The sequence below is a fragment of the Artibeus jamaicensis genome, unplaced genomic scaffold (genome assembly GCF_021234435.1).
Source record: "Artibeus jamaicensis isolate MK-2021 breed Jamaican fruit bat unplaced genomic scaffold, CSHL_Jam_final contig_518, whole genome shotgun sequence".
NCBI classification, from domain to species: Eukaryota; Metazoa; Chordata; class Mammalia; order Chiroptera; family Phyllostomidae; genus Artibeus; species Artibeus jamaicensis.
Window position 1 is genome coordinate 4,710,823 of NW_026521870.1, and position 20,701 is coordinate 4,731,523.

Genomic DNA, 20,701 nt, shown 5'->3' on the forward strand with positions numbered 1-20,701 from the left:
ACTAAAAGGGGGGCAAATGGTGGGGGAGGGGTTTGCAGGGTGGAGGGAAACGAAGGGGGAAATAGAACAACTGTAATGGCATAATCAATAAAATATATTTTTTAAAAGTGAAAAAAGACAAATACCATATGATTTCACTCATATGAGATCTGTCTAAAAAATTCAAGCCATTATTCATATAATGAGAATTGTTTGTGTGACATTAATGTAACCTGGCAGCCAAGGAGAGTGGACTGGAATGCACATGTGTGAACAATGATGACATCACTGTAGTAGCCAGTGGGTGCAGTAGACACCACTGAGTGAGCATGTGTATTGTGTGGCCATCACATTCATAATGACTGAGTGCATAGAGCAACAAATCTGCACCAAATTTTGTGTGAAGCTTTCTCATTCCTCTGTGGAAACTGTCAGATGATTCAGAAGGCCATAGCTATGGGCAACTGGTGATTGGCAGCTTCATAACAACAACACATCTGCTCATGCATCACATCTCACACAGAGTTTTACAGCAAAACATCAAATCACCCAGGTGACTCAGCCCCCCTATAGCCCAGATTTGAGGTTCTGAGACTTCTGAGTTTTCCCAAAATTTAAAATTACCTTTGAAAGGGAAGAGATTTCAGACTGTCAATGAGATTCAGGAAAATATAACAGGACAGTTGATGGAGAATAGAACTGTGTGAGGTCCCAAGATGCCTACTTTGAAGGGGACTGAGGTATCATTGTCCTATGTACAGTGGTTCTTGTATCTTGTAGCTTGTTCAATAAATGTCTCTATTTTTTATATCACATACCTTGTGGACAGACCTCAAAGGTGGAATCTAATGAACAAACTGAACTAACAAGCAAAAAAGATACAGAATCATAGAGAGTAGGATGACAGCTAATGCAGGTGGAGGTTAATGCATGGAGGGATGGAGCAAAAACCATAAAGGACTCAAAGACATGGGCAACAGAAATAAGAAAAAAAGTCAGAAGAAGACTTTCATAGACTAATAATTAGTTATCTTGGATCAGCTGTTTACTTGAACTATTGAGTAGATATAGAATACTCTCTGTTCTATAAACATTTTTCTATAGAAAAATACTTTTCTTCCAATTTGGTGTGTGAGTTTATAAGTGCGCACTTTAATTAATGTTAAAAACCCATTAGAATTGTCCTTAGTTTTGGCCTTAATCCAATTTCAAATCTCCTTCTTTTATGTTCTGCTGCCGATTTTTTGGTTTCTCACATTGTTCTTGTCTCAGTGCCTTCACCCGGTGTTCTAATTGGGTGTGTTCTTGATTAGAATCTATTATCATCTTGATCCGATATCTGTCAAATTTTTCCTAATAACTTTGGAACAACCTCATATCTAAGCACCGTGTCATACATCTTAGGCACTTTCTTTTTTTCCCTGGGTTCTACTACTTCCCACCTTTAGAGTAAATATGGATAATTAAAGAAGAGATTATACACATAAAATACTGTCCAAGCTATGATTCCTTTCCTTCACATTGTACAATTTTGCAATGAAAATTTCCCTAGAGAATCATTATAAACTCCACCCCCATTGTCTAGCACTGCTGTAACTGAGGGCCATCTCTGTTTAAACATTTCACACAGAAGGTTACGTAAGCTACATTGAAATATATAGGGATGTTTATCAAAATAGAACTGTGATTTTTCATCTAAAACTAAAGGTAGATATATCAAAACATTAAATACAAAATAGTTCTGTGTTAAAACAGGTAAATTTAACACAAAATTGTGAGAAAGGAATGACATTAAAATTTAACATCATCCACCTAAGGTCTCAACTACTTACAGTTTTCCCTAACGATTGTTGCTGGTGTTCATTTTATTTGGGAAAATATTGCCAGGATTGCTTTTTTATTACAGTGCATAAAACTTATCAAATTTTATTTTCACAGTGAAAATAACATTTTCTACATCATAGTGTCTCAGGATTATAGGCAAACTGTTAAAGGTATACATTAATGTGTTTCATTCATTAATGATCTCACACTTGCCAAACACATTGCCTAAAATATGATGCATTTAATAAATGTTTAAATTAGTGGAGACATGCATTTTTTAATGTAGCCTCTTTTATGACCAAAGGGAAATGGTTTCCAGGACAGCAGGCCTATGTAACACCACAGCCTATGGTGAAGGAGATTTTTCTCTTAACAATAAATTCAGGACTTGACTATTTATATGTATCTCTGGCTACAAATAATGTTGCCTACACTGAGTATCATATTCTCTTCAATTAAGTATAATGTTCTGTTCACCTGTTTAACCTCTAAATCATACACTACACCTGGCAATTAGACACAAAGTAAATAAATGAAAGCATCTATTAATTAATCAATGTATAATAAAAGCAATGTTCAAATCTGCTAGAGCTTGAAATATCAGTAATCCATGGTAATGCCTGCTCAATGAAAAATGGGTCTCATTTAAATAATTTTAAGGAATGAGTCAAAATTTGGCAATGTATCATAACTACTAAACATCCAAAGAAGATTTCTTTGATATTTGTCTTATTCATTTCATTTGAGACATTGTTTTATTAATAAAGGGCTAAATATAGACCAGGCCTTACTCGTGGGATGAGACTTATAAGGAGGCAGCAAGCAGGTATTTAGGATGTTGACAAAGAACTAGTAGGATGATGTCAGAAGCATTAGAAAAATAGAAGGATCAAACTCATCTTCCTCCCTTCCTTCCTTCCTCCCTTTCTTCTCACCTGACTGTATCAAATTTAAGAGAAAGACTAATATGACTTAATTCTTCCCCGAAAAGATGCCCCTGCCGAGAATTTTTGACTAGCAACCTGACAGAAACCCATTTATTGCTAATATACATTATTAAGATTTTTATTTTATGCATCAAACTGTCTACATTTTGCAGCGGTAGTATAATTAGCCAAATTATTCATCCTGAGCTAAAGAAATAATTTGGCATGTAAGAGAAATAGTCCCTATGAGGAAAAAAGTATGTTTGTGTGTGTGTGTGTGTTTACACAGAGCATTTTAAAACCACTTAGTGGATGTCAATGCGTTTTTGAGGAGTTGTATGACGAAACTGTTTCCTGTATGATGTCACTGTATGGTGTCACTGTATGATGTCACTGTATGATGAAACTGGTAACAGTCACTTGTTTTTCTTCAGCTTCATCACATTAAAAATTCTAAGCATAACCTGGAAGAAATAGACCAATTTTAATTATTAAAATAAACAAAATAGGAGTGTGCTAACATAATAATTTATAGAATGTGATTACAAAATATCTAAAGAGGGAATATAATTACTAAGTTCTAGTTAGACTACAGTTACTGCATAAAGAATGTTAAGAGAAAAATATTTGTGGCATTTCATAATAAGCTAGAAAGTAGACAAATAATATTTTTATCCCAGATGTACAAAACTATAGGTGTGATTAAGCTTTATATTCATAGAGAGAATCTAAATATGGGAAAATAAATATTTTATATTTATTATTAAATAAACAAATAAAGAAGGTGAGGTTTGTGCAAGTACATATTTAACTTTTAAGGAAAAAAGAATACCCATTATTTCCACATTTTTTAGTCTTTTTAGCAGGAGCCATATAATGAGCTGTAATAGTAAAATTGAGCCAATATGGTATGCCTTAAACTGTGCTGCTGTCTAATGCTTTCCATGCTCATTATTGCTTATATATTCATTCATGAGGAGCCATATACTTTGAGTATTCTCTCTGGAGAGTGGTAAAATCCCTTTTTATTGCAGTAAACTAACTTAACTCTACATTCTGAAACCAGATAATTTTTTAATATATTTTATTGATTATGCCATTATAGTTGTTCTATTTCCCCCTTCATTCCCCTCCAACCTGCACACCCCACCCCCACCATTTCCCCCCTTTAGTTTATGACCACATGTCTCAAGTTCTTTAGATTCTGTATTTCCCCTACTATTCTTACCCTCCCCCCATCTATTTTCTACCTACCATCTATGCTACTTATTTTCTGTACCTTCTCCCATTCCCCTGTTGCTAACCCTCCATGTGATCTCCATTTCTATGGTTCTGCTCCTGATCTAGCTGTCCTCTTAGTTTGCTTTTGTTTTAGGTGTGGTTCTTAATAACTGTGAGTTTGCTATCCTTTCACTGTTCATCTTTTTTATCTTCTTCTTCTTAGATAAATTCCTTTAACATTTCATATAATAAGGGCTTGGTGATGATGAACTCCTTAAATTTGACCTTATCTGAGAAGCACTTTATCTGTCCTTCCATTCTAAATGAAAGCATTGCTGGATAGAGCAATCTTGGTTGTAGGTCTTTGGATTTTATGACTAGGAATACTTCTTTCCAGCCCCTTCTTGCCTGTAAGGTCTCTTTTGAGAAATCAGCTGACAGTCTGATGGGGACTCCTTTGTAGGTGACTGTCCCCTTATGTCTTGCTGCTTCCAGAATTCTCTCTTTCATTTTAATCTTGGCCAATATAATGATGATGTGCCTTGATGTGTTCCTTCTTGGGTCCAACTTCTTTGGGACTCTCTGAGCTTCCTGGATTTCCTGGAAGTCTATTTCCTTTGCCAGATTGGGGAAATTCTCCTTTATTATTTGTTCAAATAAGGTTTCCACTCGTGGCTGTTCCTCTTCCCCTTCTGGTACCCCTATAATTCAGATGTTGGAGTGTTAAAGCTGTCCTGGAAGTTCCTAAGTCTCTCCTCATTTTTTTGAATTCTTGTTCCTTCAAATTTTTCTGTTTGCTCATTTTTTTCTTCCTTCTGGTCCACTCCCTTGATTTGAGTCCCAGTTTCCTTTCCATCACTATTACTTTTCTGTGCATTTCCTTTCATTTCAATTAGTTTAGCCTTCATATGTTCCTCTAATTTGTGGCTAAAATCGACCAGTTCTATGAGCATCCTGATCACCAGTGTTTTGAACTGTGCTTCTAATAGGTTGGCAATTTCTTGTTCGCTTAGATATATCAGCTCTGGGGCTCTGAGTTCTTCTTGATTTATGTTTTGATCTGTTCGTGCCTGTTACATATGAGGAGAAGAGGCTTAGGTGTTCACCAGGGCGGGGCCACCCAGGTCGCTGGTTTGTGATGCTATATGTGGAGGCAGGGTCAGAGAGGGAGCAATAGTGGTCCCCTCTGCACCTTCCTGCCACTGGGGCCTGCCCAGTCTATCTTACTGCTCGCACCTTCGCTGGTTTATCTGCACACAAGTGTGTGACCGCGGTCAGCCAACCGCTGTGCGCCTTCATTGGGTACGCCTGTCACTACCCCACACCTGGGATTCACCCTTGGCTGCCTGGGTCAGGAGATCTTTTTTGCCCAACCAGGTCTGCTGCTGGCTCTGCCCCTCTTACCGGTCTAGCTGAGTGGTTCGTTGTTGTTGGACTTTGTATTGTTCAATTTTCTGTGATTTGGTTGCATTTATAACTGTTAAAACTTTGTTGTTTTTTGATTTGGTTGTGCAAGAAGGCAAAGTGTTTCCACCTACACCTCCATCTTGGTGGAAGTCCTGAAACCAGATAATATTTAAGTAGTAACTGGTGATCTAATCTAATAGCAATCATTTTTTCCAAACTTCATTCACTTTGGTTATCATCTTCTTGGTATATGCTGAGCACTATTTCTACTGTAATTTATTTATTTTCTTACACACAGTAACAGGAAGGTACTAATTAATTTTAATGTGTCAGTCCATGCACTACCTAAAATTATTCTATTTGTAGTCAGAGGAACACAAGTCATATTTGGGGAAACACTGGAGTTATGTTTTAAAAAGTATAGTTTGGTTGAAGCTGAATTTAACCATTATGTGACTTTTTTTGCTCAGCCATTACTCACAGACAAATTAGCTCTCTGGTAGCAGCAAGACTTTGACAGAGTTGTTATATCTAGTCTTTCAATATTTAGTACCAGTTTTTAATAATGAAAACAAGATGGATTATTCCTTGTTACATATGGCAGGCATGATAAAATAAGAATTATCATAGCTATTTACTACTTAAAAAAAAGGAATGTGATAGGAAATGAAACTGCCCAATGTGATACTCTAGAAACTTTGATCAACAGCACCTCATAAAAGTGTCTGTTGGAAATGCCTGAAATAATTCTTCCCAAATGCATTTACTTTAATGTTACTCATAGAATATAAAACTTTTTACCCTTTCACTGTGTGCAGAATTTCCCAGTATTATATTAAAGGCAATTCTATAATCGACTGAGCTTTGGCATGGCAATTGTTTTATTCCTGCTTTTCTGAACTTGGCTCACACAATCAATATGAGTTGAGGACAGTGCAGGTTAATGACCTGATTTGTGACATCTCATTAAATAATGAAGCACCATGGTCTGACTTTCACTGGAAACACAGACAAAGTGACCTTGCTGAAAGTGATGAATAATAAAAGTAATATTCAGCTAATTTGTATATTTCAAGAAAGGAAGCCAAAGGCAACTGAACAAAGGAAGAATATATTAGAATTTAACTTGTGAAAAATGTACCTAACAACCTAAATAAGTGTTGATTTAAAAGACTGATTTCTATGCATTTATGAATTCAAAAATATTAACTAAACACTTATGATATGTTAGATTAAAGTCTTAATTATGAGGGAAGAACAGTGAGCAACAAATCAGAAAGTAAAATACTTGCTCTTGGGAGGATTACATGCTAGTAAATAGAAACATAAACTAAGTAAATAAAAATAAAACAAGGGAAAAATAGGGTGAAGGAATGAAGTGAACTATATTTTTGAAAGGCTGGTCAGGGCAAGTCTCCAAGAAGATAAAGTTGAGCAAAGATTTTAAGGGAGTGAGGAAGTACGCCTTGACTCTCTGGAAGAATAGTATTCCTGGAAATGGAAATAACATATGCAAATGTCCTAAGGTAGGTTCGTACCAGGAACATTTGAGAAACAAATCTAGAATAGCTGAAACACAGTGAACAGTAGAAAGATAAAGTTAAAATATCAAGGGAGAAAGATCACACAGACCTCAAAAAATATATAAGGATTTTGCTTTTACACTGATTAGATGGGAAATACTAGAGAGTTTTGAGCAGAAGAGAAAAACAATCCAACATTTTTTTTTATATCAGTAGCACTCTGGTTGCTGTGTTCAGATGGATATTGGGTCAGGTTGGCAACAGAAAGGTCAGTTAGAAGATTAAGAATCTTTGTGAAAAAACCTTTGATTTGTACCAGGATGTTAGCAGTGAAGTGGCCACACTGTGGATATATTTCGAAGTTAAAGCCATGATGTTATGCTAAATAATTGAAAGTAAGGTAGAAAAATTAGAAAAGTTAAGTATGATCCCAAGGTTTTTGCCCTAAGAAGTTCAAGTTTCCATTCACTGAAATGGCAAATTGTGAGAGAAACGTATTTGGTTGAAGAAAATGAAGAGTTCAGTTTGGGACATGGTAAAGGTCTCAGTAAGAATGTCTATTCAGCAATTAGATATAGCTCAGGGGAAGGTGCACATTAAAGACATAAATCTGGTACTTGTCAATTTTAAATGATGTTCAAAGCCATAAACCTGGGTGCAATCATCAAGAGTCCAGTTGTTCAGATTTATGAAAAGGAATCAGAGCCAGTAAGAAAAGGAGGAAACTAGAAGGATATGTTGCCATGAAAGATGAATTTAAAACGTATTCCAAGGAGGAGGGAGTGACTAATTGGCCAAATGCTGCTGATAAATAAAAGAAAGGCTACATAAAAATCAATCACTGGGTTTAGTAATATGGAGAAGTTTTCAGGCATATTGAATTCGAAAGCCCAATCAGAGTGATTTAAGATGGAATAGAAAGGAAGTTAAATAGCACATACAGATAACCCTTTTTAATGAGAAAACCTTTAAAAAAGGTTTAAAGCAATGGGGTGATAGCTGTAGAGAGAAGAGGATGTAAGAAATGTTTGTTTCTTAGGTTGTTAGTGAGAGAAATAATACCATCTTTGTATACTGCTGGGAATGAATAAGTAATATGTATTATAATGGGATGCAGAGCATGGGTCCCCTGTAAGTCAGAGAGCAACTCCCCCAAACCTGCTTTCAGGCCAGATAGGGGGCAGGGAAGAGCAGAAAGAGGTACACTGCATTACAAAGGCAAATTAACAGCCATGCCTTCCTGAAGGAAAGAAGCTCTGCTGCCAAGAGCAAATTGTGTATGTGACTGTGAGAAAGTGCAGTGAGTTGTGACATAGCCAGGGGTCGTGGATGGCCTCCCTGGATACCTCTGCATCACTGGGAACTCTTGCCCTGACTAAAAAGGCAGCTAAAAGAGGGTCAAACTGACCCTCTTTTGGGTCAGCTGACAAAAATGGTGCAAACTAGCATGCCACAGGAGCTGACAAAAAATGGTGCAAACTAGCATACCACAGGAAAAGCTGGATGTAAGGCCATGCAGCAACTTCTGAGCTGAACGCTTACAATTGGAGTAGAAGGTCTGCAGAGAAGGCAGCCAGGAGGTCTGTCTGCCTGGAGGTCTAAAGGTGAGGTCAACATGAAGTCAGGTTGTCTGCCTGGAAGTCTGCCTGGAAAAAAATCTGGCAGAGCTGGCAATGCTGCTGGGACCTACCTGGCCACCCAGACCCCTGAGAGAGGCCAAGAGCTGAACTGGACCTGGGAATGCTGAGCTGTAGACTTCTGCCTTCCTACAAGATGGTACCTCTGACTGGCATGTTCTGAAATTGGCTTGGTTTAGCAGAGGGAGGTAGGACTATTTGTTTTGGGTTTTTTAAAAGAGAGTGCGACTCAATGGCAGAAATCTGCCATTATTCTAAATCTGTATAAACTTAAGATAAACAACCATTTCCCTTTTTCACTAAACTCTTGCTTTGGCAGTCACGCTTCTTGGTAGTGGGCAGTTGAACCCCCACAGCCATTCCAGAACACCATTGGTGGGGTTCTGTAACAGTATGGTGCAATTTAATTTTATTAGTAAGAGAAAAGGATAGATTTTGTTACAAATGCTGGTAGACAAGCAAATATAGTATGTAGGTGTAAAGGATTTCTTTTCTGGTTGCTTCAAACTTCTAAATGGAATAGAAGAGTAATAGCCTGAGAAGAGAATGTTTGAACTCTGAAGAGAGATGAAAAGGTTTGAGAGAGAAATGTGGGGGAATGAATGCATTGACACAACAGAGAATGTACTGCAAACAGCAATAAGGCCAATTTAAAGATTTTAGTAAGAAATTTAAAGTGTGACTGCTTCCCAGGTGTGCATGTCTCCAACTATGTTCAGTTGCAAGGATGCAGGCATGAAGGAGAGGAGAATTAGATTTGTCAGTTATGGGTTTTATAAGTAAATGAGATGACATAGGTGAGTGGCTAGGATATTGAGGGTGTATAGAAGGCAGTGAATATTACTAATCAGAAAATTTAAGCTAGATGTGGAGAGAATGATGACAAGAGGTGGTGAAGGGGAGTGAATGTTGATAAGATCAGTGGATTTAAGTTTTCTATAGAGTTGGAGAGTTGATGAAGTTGGGGTGAAATGAATATGTTGTAATAGGATGAGAGGGAGGACAGATTAAAATTAACATGGATGAGTTGTGTTAAATTCTCCAAAATATCACAAGCAATCTGTTCATAAAACAAAACTAAGTTTATTAGAACTCATTGCAATAAGGGAGAACACAAACTGGACAGAGTCTTATCCGTGTTTCAAAAGGAGGAAGCCAGGAAAGGATCTTTATAAGGATAGAGTCATGGATTTAAGTTTTAAAGTGAGATTTACAAGACTGAGGGTTGGGAATTAGCAAAGTTTGTGACATAATTATTTAGGATTAATAGACAAAACAAAGGAAGCTCTCGAAGCAAGACTAGATAATAACTTATTTTTAGGAAACATTTTGCATTTTGTGATTAGGTAAATTGATTTATAGTGAGTTTCTGAAGAAAACAGTAAAATTGTTTATTGGCTTATAATTTTAGTATTATATTTCTTGGATAAATTTTTCTTGAAACAAATAGCACAGTCATGTTGACACATGGTTTCAGCTCCTAGCTTTATAGCAATGTCATCTAGTTCAGGTGATTGCAGTTCCAGCTTCCAGTTTTAACAACAACAAAGACAAGGTTTTATGATAATAAAAGTAAATAATTGACAAACATTGGAGGATTAGATCATTGATGAAGTGGATTCAATGAACCAAATTAATACTGCCTTGACAAAGAACTAAGTTAGAGTATTAAAGACAGTGACAGGGAGTCAAGAGCCATAATTACTGAGGAATAAAGAAGTGACTAGGTATCAATAAATAATAAACAACAATGCAACAATAAAGGGTCTGAGCAAAGCAGAACACTAAACCAGGCAGCTAAAATAAAGACCCAGGGTGAGAACCAAGAACAGGAGGAGTATAAAATCAGAAGAATGGAGAAGCTCAAATGTCAGAACTGACACCTAAGGGCAGATCCAAAAAACTAACAAGAAAAGAAATAACAATACCCAAGCTGAAGGTATAGTAAAAATGTGTAAACAGAGTTTAGAAATATTTTATTTTGTTTTCCTTTTCCCAATGTATATTTTTTAAATATTTTTCTAAGAATTTATAAGAGATTTTTAAGAGAAAGGTTAAAATTATTGAGTTTATATTATAATAATCATAGCCACCTTTTTTATTATAAAGTAAAAAGCTCATGCATATTAAAATAATGCAAGACATTAGTGAACAACTTGCCTACATGTAAAACTAGGGGGGGTATGCTTTAATGTTTCATGTGATTAAGTAAAGAATGTGTTGTCCATTTCCACTGAGAGTTACTAAGCTATCATTTGCCAAATGGAAAACCATGCAGAGAATATGATTAACAGTTGTGATAGGTAGTAGATAATAGAAAATTCCCATAGCCATTATTATTGCTATGAATGCTATCCAGAAATTAAACATGAATGTTTTTTTCTTTCCTTCAAAACAATGTTTCTCTCTCTGTTATTGTCAAACAAAAAGTATGTTCCAAAAAGAGAATTTTTTTCCTCAATGGTTGTGAGAAAAATCTGCTTAACATGTATTGTTCCCCCCAAAATACATTTACATGAATTATAATTAAAACATAACTGTAATCTTATAATTAATTTTAAAGAATGTTAAAAACATTAATTGATAAACTTTCTCTGTAAAACTATACAATAAACCAACATCCATTCATGATTTTAAAGAATAAAAACTCTCAGAAAGCTAAGAATAGAAGAGAATTTCCTTATCAAGATAAAGAACATCTACAAAAAACCCTCACTTATCACCATGCTTAATGTTGAGAAACTAGAAGCTTTCCCACTAAGATCAAGAATGAAGAAAGGGTATCCCCTCTCAAGGATCTTTTTCAACATCATACTAGAAGACCTAGCTAATGCAGTAAAACAAGAAAAGGAAATAAAGAGTATATAAAATGGAAAGGAAGAAAGAAAACTTTGTAGTTGATATAATTGTCTATATAGACAATCTGGAAGAATCTATTTTTTTAAAAAACCCTGAAACCTAAAAGCAATTATAGCAAGGTTGCAGGATATAAGATTAATAGACAAGAGTCAACTGCTTCCTTATAGATTATCAAAGACCAATTACAATTTGAAATTAAAAATATAATGCCATTTACAGTAACACCAAAAAGAGAAATACTTTGCATAAATCTAACAAAATGTATAATATATGAATAAAATTGACTACTAAACCTGATAATAAAATCAAAGAAGTAAATAACTAAAGAGACATTTCATGTTATTAATTAGAATGACTCAATATTACTAAGATGTTGGCTCTTCCTAATTTGATCTATAGTTTCAATGTAATCCTTATTAAAACCATAGCAAGTTATTTTGTAGATATCAACTATTTGATTCTAAAGTTTATATGGAGAAGCAGAGACCTAGAATAGCCAGCACAATGTTAGAGAAAAAGGACAAAAGTCAAAGGACTGACACCAGCAAACTTCAAGATTTATGTAAACCTATAGTAATGAAGTTTAGTATTGGCAAAAAGAACATACAAATAGATAAATGGAACTGAATAAAGAGCCTTAAAAGAGACCCGAGCAGATACTGTTAACTAATCTTTCCCAAAGAGCAAAGGTGATTCAATAGACAACCATGTTTTTAACAAAAGATGCTAGAGAAACTGGACATCCACTGGCAGCAACAGTTAATCTAGACACAGATCTTACATTCTTTAAAAAATTAACATTTTAAACTGTTAAACTCTCAGACCTTACACCTTTTACAAAAGTAGCATTTAAAACTATTAAACTCCTAGAAATAACATAGAGGATAATCTAGATGAACTTGGGTTTGGCAATGACTTTTTGGATATAACACCAAAGATCTGATCTATGAAATAAATAATTGATAAATTGAAGTTTATTAAGTTTAAAAACTTCTCCATGAAAGATTATTATGAGATGGTAAAGAAAAACCAAAGATGGGAAATTAGATTTTTCAAAGGTTTATCAGATAAATGACTGTTATCAAAAATACACAAAGAGGACTTCCACCAAGATGGAGGTTTAGGTGGATTTGCCGTGCCTCCTCACACAACCAAGTTTAGGGACAACGAAATATTAGCATCAGAAAACACAACCAGAACACGGAAAACTGATCTTTTCGGAAGTCCGCTAACAACAAATTCTTCGGCCCGACCGGTAAGGGGCGAAACCGGCATCTGGTGAGGAGCTGCAAGGGAGGGCTCGGTAGGACCCGGGCGCGGAATCCAGACGCGCGAATCCAGATGCACGGGTTCCAAACCCAGGATTGGACCTAGTGAGCAACCGAACAACCCACCGGGTGAGCGACTGCAGAGGAGACGGTGGGGAGGCGGTGCAGCGAGTTGACTGCAGTTGCCTAATTGCGCGCGAGCGAGGGAGTGGGCGGTTGGACCGGCCCCTGTGGCGATAGAGGGCGCCGCCATTTCCCCGCTCTGACCACGCCCCCACATACAGCGTCACAACCCAGCGACCTGGGAGTCCAAGGCGCAGTTTCTCACATTTAAAGGGCCAGAACAGACCAAAAATGTCGCAGGGAGACCTCAAAGCCCCAGAGATAAATCTAAGCGACGAAGAAATAGCAAAACTCTCAGACACACAGTTTAAAACACTGGTCATCAGCTTCCTCACAGATCTGGTGGATTATAGCCACAAATTAGAGAAACATATGAAGGCTAAATTAAGGGAAATGAATGGAATTCCACAGGAAACCCATAGATATGAAAAGGAAACTGGGACTCAAATCAATGGAGTGGACCAGAAGAAACCAAATAATGGCCAAACAGAAAAGAGTCAAGGAGCAAGAATTCAAAGAAATGAGGAGAGTCTTAGGAACCTCCAGGACATCTTTAAACGCTCCAATATCTGAATTATAGGGGTACCAGAAGGGGGAAAGACACAACCACCAGTGGAAAAACTATTTGAACAAATAATAAAAGAAAATTTCCCCAATCTGGCAAAGGAAATAGACTTCCAAGAAATCCAAGAAGCCCAGAGAGTACCAAAAAAGTTGGACTCAAGAAGAAACACACCAAGGCATATCATAATTACATTAGCCAAAATTAAAATGAAGGAGAGAATCCTAGAAGCAGCAAGAGCTAAGGGGACAATCACCTACAAAGGAGTCCCCATCAGACTGTCAGCTGATTTCTCAAAAGAGACCTTACAGGCAAGAAGGGGCTGGAAAGAAATATTCCAAATCATGAAATCTAAAGACCTACAACCAAGATTGCTCTATCCAGCAAAACTTTCATTTAGAATGGAAGGACAGATAAGGTGCTTCTCAGATAAGATCAAATTCAAGGAGTTCATCATCACCAAGCCCTTATTATATGAAATGTTAAAGGGACTTATCTAAGAAAAAGAAGTTAAAGAAACATGAACAGAGAAAGAACAACAAGCTCACAGTTATTAACAACCACACCTAAAACGAAAGCAAACTAAAAGAACAGCTAGATCAGGAGTGGAAATATAGAAATGAAGATCTCAAGGAGGGTTAGCAACAGGGGAGTGGGAGGAGGAGATGGGGGGAGAAAGTACAGAAAATAAGTAGCATAGACAGTAGATAGAAAATAGATGGGGGGGGCAAGAATAGCATGGGAAATATAGAACCTAAAGGACTTGAGACACATGGACATAAACTAAAGGGGGGGTAATGGTGGGGTTGGGGGGGGCAGGGTGGAGGGGAATGAAGGGGGGAATAGAACAACTGTAACAGCATAATCAATTTAAAAAAATAAATTAATTTAAAAAAAAGAGAAAGACAAAAAAATACACAAAGAACTCTTAAAATTCAACAGTAATTAAATGAACAACCCAAATATAAAAATGATCAAAAACCTGAAAGACACCTCACCAAAGAAAACATGCAAATGACAAATAAATATATGAAAAGAAGCTCAGCATTATATGTAAATAGAGAACAGCAAATTTAAAAAACAGTGAGATTCTACTATACACCTGTTAGAATGGCCAAAATACAAAACACCAACAACATTCATGAGTATGTGGAGCAACGGGAACTTGCAATCAGCACTGGGGGAACACTAAGTATTATAGCCACTTTGGAAGACAGACAATCTGTTACAAAACTAAAACACACCTTGATCATATAATCCAGCAATCATGTTCCTTGAGGTTGAATCATAATCTAAAGGGGTTTAAAATTTAGTCCACACAAAAACCTGCACATAAATATTTATAGCAGCTTTATTTATAATTCCTAAAACAAGGAAAAGCAAGATTTTTTTTCAGTAGGTGAATGGGTAAATAACCTGGTACATCCAGACAATGTAATAATCTTTAGCAATAAGAAGAAATGATATATGAAGACATGAAAACACATGAAAAATCTTAAACGCCTATTACTGTGCTAAAGAAACCTATCCAAAAAGTCTACAGAGTATATGATCCTGACCATATAACATCTGGCAAAAACTATAAAGACATTAGGAAGATAAGGCATTAGAGGGGAAAGAGGAATGAATAGGTGGAACATAGGGGATCTTTAGGGTAATACACTACTATGTATGATACTACAATTGTGGCTAATGCCATTATACATTTGCCAAAACCCATAGAAGGTAAAACACCAAGAATGAACCCTAACATAAACTATGGCAGGTTCACCAATTGTAACAACTCCACCATCTGATGTGGGATGCTGGTGGTGGGGAGGCTGTGGTTAGAGGAGGGAGACTCTGTACTTCTTTCTGCTCAGTTTTGCTGTGAATCTAAAACTGCTCTGAAAAATAGAGTCTAAAAACTTGTGTAAAAATCTAAGAATAAAATCATTTGAAATACAAAACCACCCACACACAATGAAAAAGCAAGAAACCCTTAAACTATATATGGAGATTATTTATTCTAAGATACTTTTCGTGCAGCAGGTAAAACAAGAATGTTCTAACCTCTCATCCCAATCTCTTCTAAGGATCCTTGAGTACATAACACAGTACCTTCAAAAACTTTTTTTCCAGAACATTGCATGACATTTTTCATTAATATTCAGTTGGTGTCCTTGAATATTCATTTCTCAGAAAAATGCCTGCTTCACTTTTAGCAAAGGGTTTTGTTAAAAATGAAACATTTTTAAGAGAGGTTATAATATTGGTGCTTCAGAAACTGCTCATTATAAAGGAAGTACAGAAAAAAATCATCTTCAGAAAACCTTTGTTTGACTTATAGTAAGTGATATTGCAGACTTCTTAAATTTTGACAAAGAAAATCATCAACAATTGTTTATTCTAGGCCACTTTAGACATACTGTTAACTTCTGAAGGGTTTCTGATTTTATTCAAGTCATTTTTCTGCATTCATATCAAAGAGTGATGTTGCTTCTTATTCTATACATGATATTTAGTTTAATGCTAAAGAAAACTGGCAATTAAAAACCCCCAGAAGAGGATGCAGGGTAATATTATTCTTCTCACTATTAACCACTTTATTTTAAGTTTGCCAATAGCCCTTGTTATATCCACCAGATTTGAAAATAACTTTTGAAGACTTTTCAGGGTTTTGATCTTATTTTATTGGCCAAGCTTAACCTGTGCAGGGGCGCACTCTCGTGGTGTTCAGAGGCACGGTGTCCAAAAGGGTTGCAGATGAGAGTCGTGCCAAGCTCTTACAGCTAAGTCCTTATATAGGGGCGAGCAAGCAAGCGTTGAACAGAAGCAGACGTGGCAGTTCGCTGTTTGCTGACAGAGACCATGCGCGGGAACAGGGTGGGGTTTCAACATTCAAAGCTAAGCAGATTACAATCAGCCTGTTTTGCTGTGGTCAGGCTATGTTCTCAGTTTCCCAGATCTCAACACCCTGACCTACACATGTTTATAAAATACTGAAACATAAAGTCACAAATACTTCATTTAATTGTAAAATTCAAAAGTGGTTCAAGTTTTTTATGAGGTTTAACATTGTACATTAGGGTTTCAAAATCTACCTGGTCTTCTCTATAATCTGAGCAATGTGTTTGCAGGAAAGGTGCAGTCTCATCTGTCGTGCCTGCAGCTTTACTCACTGTCTCCCTGACATCAGTCCCAAAAGCAGTGGGCTCGGTTTCAATGATTTCCAGTCTACAAAGAATTAAAATTTTTGTTGTAATGTTATAGGAAAATGAAGCAACCAGACACCGAGGGATTCTGGAGTTCGAGGTTTAATATTAACATGCATGGGCCCAGATGAGTCAGTCTCCAAATTCTGAGCCCCAAACAAAGGATTCTTGGGGGTTATATAGCCTAGGGGTCTTCCTGTCTATGTAGCAAAGCAAAATACGGAAGCGGAATGCAGTAATTAGTTCTATCTACAGGGCAGAAGCAGAGTACAAAGGCTAAATGTGAAAATTAGTTCTATCAGTGGGGGTGCTAGTCCCAGTCCTTGTGACTATCCTGCTGTTTGCTTTTCCCAGATGGCCTTATCGTTCTCCCAGAGTGCCTGGGGTTTTAGGTGAACAAAGGTTTTCCAAAGCTTCCCACATCATTCCCCCCTTTTATGCTAAACAACATTAGTGCTTCTTTTAGCATAACAATATTCTTGTAGAATAAACAAGTCCCCCCTTTTCCTGGATTTAGAGAATTAATTTTTCTTCTTTTGGACTATTATATATTTCTTTGTAGAACTACTTACATAGTTCTAACAAAGCAATGAAAGATTTAGAACAAAAAGAATACAGATGGTGTAAAGACCAGGTATTTCCCTTGCTGTTACCTATAAGTCCAGTTCTATTATTGCAAAAGAGCAGTCAGAAACCAAGTTTTTCAACCTAAAATACTTTCATATCTTTGCTCCCTGCTCCCACTGTCCCAACTCCGGGTACTGTAAATCAGGAAAGAGTACACATCTGTGTTTCAGGCTGCTGGCACCGTCAGCTGTATGAGGCAGGATCTCTAGTTAATCTAAAGTTATGTGGCATTCCTTCACAGTCCACTGGCAAGAGTTCTTTTGTACCAAGTTCTAGTCAAAGTCTCTCCTGCTTTCCAGGCCACGCGGCCAAAGGGGGCACCCCAAAGTCGAATGGGCCTCCTCCACCAAAGCTGCAGGGGTCCTTACTCTGCCCTAAACCGAGTGGCTCCTTCTTTCACCTGGGTAGTTATCCCCTCATGTCCTGGAGCCGATCTTTTCTAAGCTCTTGTACAGGCCTCCCCCCTTAGGGGCTCTGCTCCTAGTCACATCCTGGGTAAGTGACTTCATTCCCCCAGCTCTAAGCTTGGCCACACTATTTAACACATCCACAAAACTAGCCAAAGGCCACAGATATGTCAAACTCTAGAGGTCAGCTGCAAAATCATTGCTATGCAAAACAGCTCTCAATGGCCCTGCTTCATTCGTCCCTTCCCCCTGGGGGTGGTGAGGACATCTCAATATTTCTTGGACACCCTGAACTTTGGACCCCAAATTCTTTCTGGGCCCCACCCCTTGGCTGTGCCCTGTATCAATATTCCTCTTTTCAGATTTACATCTACTTTATAATCATATAAAGGAAAATGGACGAAGGTCTCATCTTCTTGTAACTGCTTCCAGCTGGAAATGGACGCTGTCCTACCCATTCCTGGGTCAGGGGTGCCCTGAAAGGGGGGTGCAGCACGCAGGGAGTCCTTCCTGTAAGGGGAAAGAACTTACAGGGTCCTGGTCAGTTGGCTGTCACCAGGACGTCACAGGCTTGGTGTCCAAAGGCTGGCATTACTGGACTGTTGGCATCCTGGTCAGGTTATATTCTGGAGGTGACAGATTAAGCAAGAAATGGGAAGCACAATTAAATCATAACTATTAATTGACAAAGGCAGGGACTTCAGTAAAGAATGGCTTATCTAGTGGAAGGTGCACAAGGCATGCTACACCTATCCAAGACTCTTGTGGCCTACTATACTTCACTCGGGCTGAGGGGAATACATTAAGATTTCCCTCCTTTCAGATCTCTGAGCCCTTTCTGTCCAAGCTATCAAGACAGAAAAGGGAAAATCAGTTTTAAAGTGAAGCCCACAGACTGCCCCAACCTTTTATTAACTTAACTACTTAGTTCAACCAAACCATTGATTCTCAGGAGGACGATGACAAAGATGGGCTCCTTAAGTGAGGCTTATATTGCTACTAATTACTCATAGGCATAGGCAGGTCATAGGCATACACCCTATGAAAACAGAAGAACATACAGGTTAATTAACACAACAATCTCCAAAACAGTCTCTGGGCCTGTGAGACTGTCTTTCGGGAAGACATTCCATTGCAAGGTCCTTTGCACCTCTAAATTGTACATCTTTAGTGATATCACAAACCTGGTTTCAACTCTTTAATGAAAACAAACTTTCAAGACAGTTAGCTGTACCATTCTGATGTCCAATACTGAGCATAGTGATTTTCCTTGAACCACAATTTTTCTCCCTAAGATCACCCTCACTGTTATTACAGGGACTCCTTTGGGTCCCACTTTTGATTTTGACTGTTTGTTTGTATAAACGCACCAAGAGCAGCCTGGATCACTTCTGATCCTTAAGTCTGCTTTGCTGGAACTCACACAGGGAACCCTTAGATTGACTTCTTAGTCCGCCCCTCAGGGCTGAGAAGCAGAGCCACACATCTGCCATCTGGCTTCGCCTGTACCAGTTGTTTCACTCAAATCCTTGAGCCTCTATTGTGCCTACAGGTTCCTTTTTAGCCATCATTCAGGAAAGCAACCTTCGTTCCTCCCCTGGAAATACTGGCACAAACCGCACAACCAACTAAAGTACCAGGGTGCCGGGTGTCCATGAAGAAGGGGCACAGGTTGGGGCAGGGTGAGCACACTGCGTGCTGATCCCAGAGCTTTTCTTGTGGGCTTTCACTAGCTTCACAGGTCAATCCCGGTTCCTCAGGGCTTTCTGGTAACGACCAGAACCCATATATGCCTCCTTCAGGCGTGACATTCCAGTCAAAGTCCTGATTAACAAAACTACTATTAATGACTGGTCTTATTGGTTTTATGCAAAGAAACCTTATGTCATCACTCATTACTTCAGAATGCCAAATTCTGGAGGGTTTAGGTAGGGAGAAAAATACAAAGCATGATGGAAAATCCTTTTCCTTCTGATACCTACTAAGATTGCATCTACATGCCTTATACCTTTTATCACTAACTCTACATAATTCCTTTCCAAGACTTTTGCAAACTTCTACAACCTTTTACATACCCTTTTCTATCTGCACAGCTTTCCACAGACCTTCAGCAACATCCAAAAAACTTTTACATCCTTTCATATACTTCTTTATTTACAAATCTTATACTTTCTATTGTTCATTTTCTTACAGAGTATGAAGTTTCAAATTTTTCTGGAATCCTCAATTTCCTTTCTCAGAGTAGATACAGAGCAAAACCCGAAACACAGAGTTCTGAAACAATATACAGCTAGAGGCATTCTCTTGCACCAGTGCGTCCACTGGTGCCTCGCAGAGACGTGCTCCTTCAGGCCCAGTCTCATGGCAGAGACATGCTGCTTTGCCTCAGGATGAAACACTCGTCAGCCCTAAATGACCCTTCCTGGGTCCCGGGTGGCAAAGGCATCCTCTCCAACCGGTTATAGTGACCTTTTCTAGGTCTACAGGTACACAGGGTTTCTGATCAGAAACAACCAATGGCAGAGAAATTCGCTCTTTTCCCACAAAACCAGAAAACAAGTAGTTGAGGTTTCCTTTACTCTAGGTTTAAAATGTTCATATCCTTTATACATATTTCTACTTACCTAGATTTAATCATCATTCTCTTTTAATCTTGGTTCCTTTCTCACACTGGGAAAGACTATACTTAAACTCAGTATGTGGCAGCTAAAAGTCCCTAGCACTTTAGATATCTTCTGCTAAAAGTCCCTAGATTCGCAGGGACATTTTGCACCTTTCTGAAGCTTAGACATTGTAAATACCCTATAAATCAGGTGGTCACTCTTGGACCTCAGTTCATGACCTTCAAAACCAGAGCCATTACTATTAGAACCAGTTACACAGAGAACCTGACTGCTGTAGTGCCCACACAGCAGTAGCATGCAGCCTATAATCTAAAGAGAAGCCTTATCCAGGTCCAAGAAGGCCACGCCCGTGCATGCTCTGTCCTTCAGGTGGGGCACTCACATGGCTCATCTATTTTACTTACGATGGCAGTACCCCGACTCTGGTTCCACCTACCTGCGAAGGTCCCAGGACTCCAGTTTCAGGAACCCCGGAAGCCCCCAAGGCCCCTTCCACCTGTGGGTGTGGAGGCACCACAAA